The 6,298-nt window shown below is 37.3% G+C and overlaps 1 protein-coding gene across 1 annotated transcript in view; it reads left to right on the top strand.

Moving 5' to 3' along the window:
* Positions 1–6,298, top strand: part of LOC107676736 (receptor-type tyrosine-protein phosphatase delta-like) — a 319,184-nt gene that overhangs the window by 104,706 nt on the left and 208,180 nt on the right. The window contains exon 5 of the mRNA XM_016471396.1: positions 2,678–2,760. The gene's annotated coding sequence lies outside the window, so the exon portion shown is untranslated. The remainder of the gene's footprint in view (positions 1–2,677; positions 2,761–6,298) is intronic.

Raw genomic sequence — 6,298 nt, 5'->3', positions numbered from 1 at the left:
CCCACACACGCAAACACACACACACACACACACACTCTCTCACACACACACACACACAGAACATTCCCCTAAACATTCCCCTTTTTTATTTATTGATTTTATTTATTTATTTTTTGAGATCAAGAAATAATGTTCTAGTAACATTCTTTTTAGGTTTTATTTTTAACATAACATAACGTTCCCAGAACGTTGCAGAGTGGTTATTTTTTAAATAACCTAAAAATAACTCATACAGAACTTGTCCTAATGATTATTCTTAGGTTATTTTTATAACCCTGTAAACTATCTCTCCAATGAAAACATTGCAGATGTTTTTATGTGATACAAATACAGAGCCACTTCACCTGGCTTTCGGGAGCGCACAAGATATTAAACGTGACAATGATACTTGAAGTGAAAAGCAGTCTCATGATATCAGTATAAAGTTGAATTTGTTGTAAAACCTTTGATAGTGCTTGCATTATATTGTTCGGTCTTTTATTGCATGTGCTGTTTGATTGGGTTTAATTTGGGAACGCATGTAAAGTCTGATGCGCTTCACTGTTATCATTTACAAGCATCTCTTCCTCTGCGTATGTTGCGAGTTTGGCTTGCATAATGTTCATCTGGGAAAACAGTGTGAGTTATCTCACTAGATTTGTAACGTAGGCCTAAATCATTTATAAACCTATGCCCACACAGGAGAATACATCAACATATTTCTAAATATGCGATTCGATGTACATCAACATATTTCAAAATAAGTTTAAAACCTCGCTCTGAGTTTGCATGTGGCCAAATATTAAAATTAAATGGATTTAAACATTAATCACGCTGTAAAGTGAAACATCACCAGGCCGTTGGCGCCCTCTGCAGGTATTTGCTATAATATGTATTGTACTTAGGATGGTTACGTTCATATTGTGTATAGACACATTACATTATATAATTTAACAGTATTGTTCAATAAAACCATGCAATTACTTGGTTGTTATACTTTATTTGAACCAATTATTATTGCCTCATCGTTTATATATAAATATAGTCATACTAAAGCCTGTTTTGAACTTGGATCTATTTTTATTACAAAAAAAAAAAAAACATCAGATTACTCAATTGTCAAAATAATCAGTAGATTACTTAATTACCAAAATAATTGTTCTAGATTAGTTAAAACATTTCAAAATACGACTGCATTGTTTTACCTTTTGTGATTAAAAGACAAATATTTTGTCATTGAACATTTCTTAAAAAAGGAATTAAATTATTTTGTTGTTCTAGTGAACCAAGTTTCTGTATGTAGTCTCATCTCGTGTGCTAAGTGTAAGTTGTCACTCCCCTGTCTACAAGCATGATATAGCTCAAAATTGCCAAGTGTATGATATAGCTTTCATTCTTCAGGTCAATCAAATATTCATGAAAGCATAAAATAAAATAAAATAAAAAAATCAGTTTGAATAAGGAAAGTGGTAACTTTGCCATAGTATCCTTTCAAATGTTGAAGTTGCCACAGTCATTGCATGCTTTGCATGTGCTGCACTTTATTTGTACCATTTTGTTTAATTAGTTTATTTATTAGAATTTGAAAGATAATAACGATATTGGCCTGGTTTCACAGACAGAGCTTAGACAAAGCCAGGATTAGGCCATAGTTCAATTAGGACATTTAAGTCATTTTTATAGATGTGCCTTAGGAAAAATAAAAACATACTGGTGTGCAGCTTGAGACAAAACAAATGCACTGAAATATTTTAAGATCAATCAGTGCGAGTTTCTTTCAGTTGAAACAGCTCAGATTTACATTTTAGTCTGGGACTAGGCTTAAGCCTTGTCTGTGAAACCGGTGGATTTTTTGATAAGCGAGATCTCTGGTTTTAATCCTTGAAAACAAAAAAGTAGTGCTTGAAAAAATCCTGGAATTTCATTTTGCAGCATCTGTACGAATCCGGTTAGAATAACATTCTACACACCAAAAACTAACATTCTATTTCCGTTTAGAAAACTTTCCTGGCTAGTCAAAAACAAACCTTAACAAAATAACGTTCTGGGAATATTCAAGGGAACAAAAATTTGTTAGCTGTTTTCGTATCTATACATACTAAAATATAGATAATTTACACAGAGGAGTGGAAGAGGACTCCAGTGGCAACCTGTGAAGCGCTGGTGAACTCCATGCCCAAGAGGATTAAGGCAGTGCTGGAAAATACAAAATGCAAAAAATATTGACACTTTGGGCCCAATTTGGACATTTTCACTTAGGGGTGTACTCACTTTTGTGGCCAGCGGTTTAGACATTAATGGCTGTGTGTTGAGTTATTTTGAGGGGACAGCAAATTTACACTGTTATACAAGCTGTACACTCACTACTTTACATTGTAGCAAAGTGTCATTTCTTCAGTGTTGTCACATGAAAAGATATAATAAAATATTTACAAAAATGTGAGGGGTGTACTCACTTCTGTGAGATACTGTAAGATTGACTCTTTAAGAACTTTTTATTCGATTTCATGTCAAGACAGGTATCACCCTGATATGTTGGACATTATGGTTGTTTATGGTCATTATGGTTGTTGGGTGACGGGAAACACATGAATTGGACAGATGATGAGATGAATGGAGAAACAGACGGATAAATGACTGAGAGATGAAACCGAGAGCTTCAGCGATGTGTGTGTGTGTGTGTGTGTGTGTCCCGCAGGTGCGGTCTGGCTCGGAGCGTCTTCTGAGTTTTGGTTCAGGGATCCAGATGGAACCAGTGTGAACCTGCGGGCCGCAGCGAGTGTAAGTCCAGTGAACAAACACACAGATTCATGTCTGATTCACGCAAACGCTGCTCTAGAGTAAGACAAGAGTCGTTTCAGAGATCTGAGATTCAGTTTGATGCTCTTCAGCTGCAATGAGGCTGTTTTCAAGCGCAAACCTGCTGATATAGGCCTGATATAGGTGAACGCACACACACACACACACACTCACTCACTCACACACACCAACACACTACGCTCATCCTAACACACGGATCTGTTCTCAGAGCTGCAGCAGTGTAGCTTGTGCTGTATGTATGTGTCAGAATACTGACACGCTCAAATAAACATGCTTGTGCATCCCAACACACACATGTGCACTCGCACGACTTCAACACGCGTGTCTGAAGTGCTGTAGGCGTGTGGAAACTGGCAGGTCGACTCCACACACACACACACACACACACACACGTCTGATAGGTCTTAATGGCACCATTAGACCTGATCGTAATTAAACTAATGATCTGTTTTAATTCACCTCCAGCATCAGATAGAGAGATGCAGTGTGTTGTTTTGTTTCTCTCCATCACAATCATTTCCAATAACAGCTGTTTTTTTAAAGCCGTTATGTGTTTATTTTGATGTTTTATTAAAAACAGTCAGAGTTCCGTGATTACTAATAAATGGACATAATTTCAGCAAAAAAAGGTTTTGATGCTAATGTTAGCATACCTTTTTCTTTTTTAATAAATCTGCAAAAATGTCAACGATTCTGTGTTTTTCTGTCAATATGGGGTGCTGTGTGTACATTAATGAGGAAAAAAATTAACTTAAATGATTTTAGCAAATGGCTGCAATATAACAAAGAGTGAAAAATTTAAGGGGGTCTGAATACTTTCCGTACCCACTGTAGTTTGAATTTATTTTTATTTCTTAGTTGTAGTGATTTTAGTAGACTAAACTAAATTAAACTTTAGTTTCAATTGCTCAATGAAAATATTTACATTTGAATATAAATTCATATTTCTTTAAGTGTAGTGGGGGAAATAATAATAATAATAATAATAGCAGTAATTATATAATAATAATAATAATAACAGTCTTTGAACAGTTTCTTCTTCCTCTGAACTTTGACCTTGGAAGCACTTTTCCACAACTCAAAGTCTAGTTTTTAAATACTAGAATTTAACATTACTCTTTTTCTACTGTATCTGAAGGGTTGTTTCACTTTGTTTCAGAGTAACTGAGATTCAATGTCCTTTTTTAAATTACGATAATTAAATAATTATTAAAGACTGTTTACTTATAAAAATTTCCCAGTGAAAGTGACATGCTTAGTAATGTAAAGCTAAAGAAAGCATGCTATGAGCTAGACTCATATGGTAATGTTCATAGGCTGTTTGTTTTGTTATTATATTATTAGAAACAAACAGCAATGCAGTCATATACAGAGGAAAACAAGTTTATTTTCAGTTTATTTTGGCTCGTGTTTGTTTCTCTTTTAATGCGCTCTGTGTCTGTAGCTGCGTCTCACATTAAACTTTTACTTTCTTTCTTTATTTAAAATGTTTCCCAGGAGCGGATGTCACATCTGAAGTCATGAGTGCCATACACCTGCACACACACACACACACACACACACACACACACACACACAGACTTCTGTTTTTATATTGAGCTGATTATATTTGCTCTGCCGTGACTTTAAACCCCAGCGCTAGCCTTTCACATTAAATATAAAGTCATTAATAATATTATAGAGCTCATGATCTTAGACTAACCCTCAAACAAACCTTGCTGCATTTCTATATTTTCATTAAGAGTGCATATTACATTAATTTTGATTTGGTTTTGATAGGGGCTCAGCATGAAGGTGATAGTCGTGCCATGTTATAGTGCCGCTGTCATCATGAGCTCCACCAGCAGATGTCAGTGTAACACCACTGAACACACACACACACACACACACACACACACACACACACACACACACACACACTGTTCCTGTGTGCTGATGTGCTTTCATATGTCAGGAGGATCCAGACCAGCTTTACTTTCAGAAATGAACAGTTTACACGTGACTAAAAACACAACATTCAACACAAATGAAAACTGAAAAGCTTTTCATTTGTAGCTGACATCAAATGAATCAAGTATTCAACCCCAGCTGATGTGATTACTGTTAGAGACAGACTGTCAGTAAGGAATGCAGAGCTATACAGTACACATGTTATCAGTGCTTGCGTTTTCTGGGAATCAAACCCATAACCTTGGTGTTGCTAGTGACTTGCTCTACAGTTTTATGTAGCTCTACTGAGCTACATAAAATAAATTAATCAATCAACACAACAGCAGATGTTTAGCTGATTATCAAATAATAATGACCAGAACGTGATCTAGCACATGATCCATATGGATTATAGATAAGTAGCAGTCTTAGTCATATGGTCACTGTGTGGAAAAGAGCAGCCTGGGTTTATAACTCCTTCACAGTGTTAGTGTGTACTCTGCAGAGTCTCCAGCAGGTGGCAGTGTGATCACGCTGACGGCGTCGCTCTGCCTTTATCTGCCGTGTGTCGCTTGATTCCTGGACAGGGATTTGAGAAAGCCAGTCTCTCTCCAGTCGTCATCCTCGCTTCTGTAAACACACGGAACTGTGTTTTGTGTGCCGTTCCTGTGCCATCTGTGACTGTCAGTCCTTTCCCAATGTTTTCCAGATTCAGTCTCTCCTCTTCAGAAGCTGTCTGCCGAACCGGTTTTTCTCTCTTTTATCGTTGTTTTGGACTCGGTTTTGTTGTGGGGTTGTTTTCTCTGATCATTGTCTCTGATGCAATCGCGTGCAAACGCTGCTCCTGTGGTGTAGATGTGTGTTTCTACTCGTCTCATTGGGTTTGAGGTTCTAGTGTGCTGTTTATCTACACACACACACACACACACACACGCACACACGCACACACACACATTTGATCTGCAGTAGGTTTGGGGCTGAAGTCTCTCCATGAACAATAACAACAGCCAGATTTTTTGTCGCTGGTTTCTAGGTGTTTTCTTCCTGTCTGGTGTGAAACGCGGCTCTGTGATGTGCTGATGTTTCAAACTTGTTCAGATCACTATGAGCAATAACAATACCGATGGCTTGACTTCCTAAACACCTCGAAAATGAATAATAATATGCAATTATCCTTGGCTTTTCGGCACTGAGTGTCTCTGAACATGAATACATGTACTGATGACACACAGACGCAGGAAGGTGGGCTCCATGCGAGCTCCAGCTTCATCATACTGCGTGTGTTTGTCAGTATCAGACGCGAGAATCAGTCTCTCACTGTGGCATCAGAATAGAGTTGATTAGGTGCCACTCTCGGGAGAGAGGAGCATTATGGGATACACACAGTAGAGAAACCAGGGGACAGAACACACAATAAAACAGACCCACACGATTGCTAACGTGTCTAAATCAGAGCATAACATGGATTTGTATTGATTTTATATAAAGCTAATTATAATGACTGCAGACCGGCCCAAACCATACTAAAGTGCTTTTAGAAATATACAAGCCTCACATTTCTGCTTTTAAA

Source organism: Sinocyclocheilus anshuiensis, unplaced genomic scaffold, assembly GCF_001515605.1.
Source record: "Sinocyclocheilus anshuiensis isolate Anshui unplaced genomic scaffold, SAMN03320099.WGS_v1.1 scaffold2186, whole genome shotgun sequence".
NCBI lineage: Eukaryota > Metazoa > Chordata > Actinopteri > Cypriniformes > Cyprinidae > Sinocyclocheilus > Sinocyclocheilus anshuiensis.
This window is presented reverse-complemented; position numbering and strand designations above follow the sequence as displayed.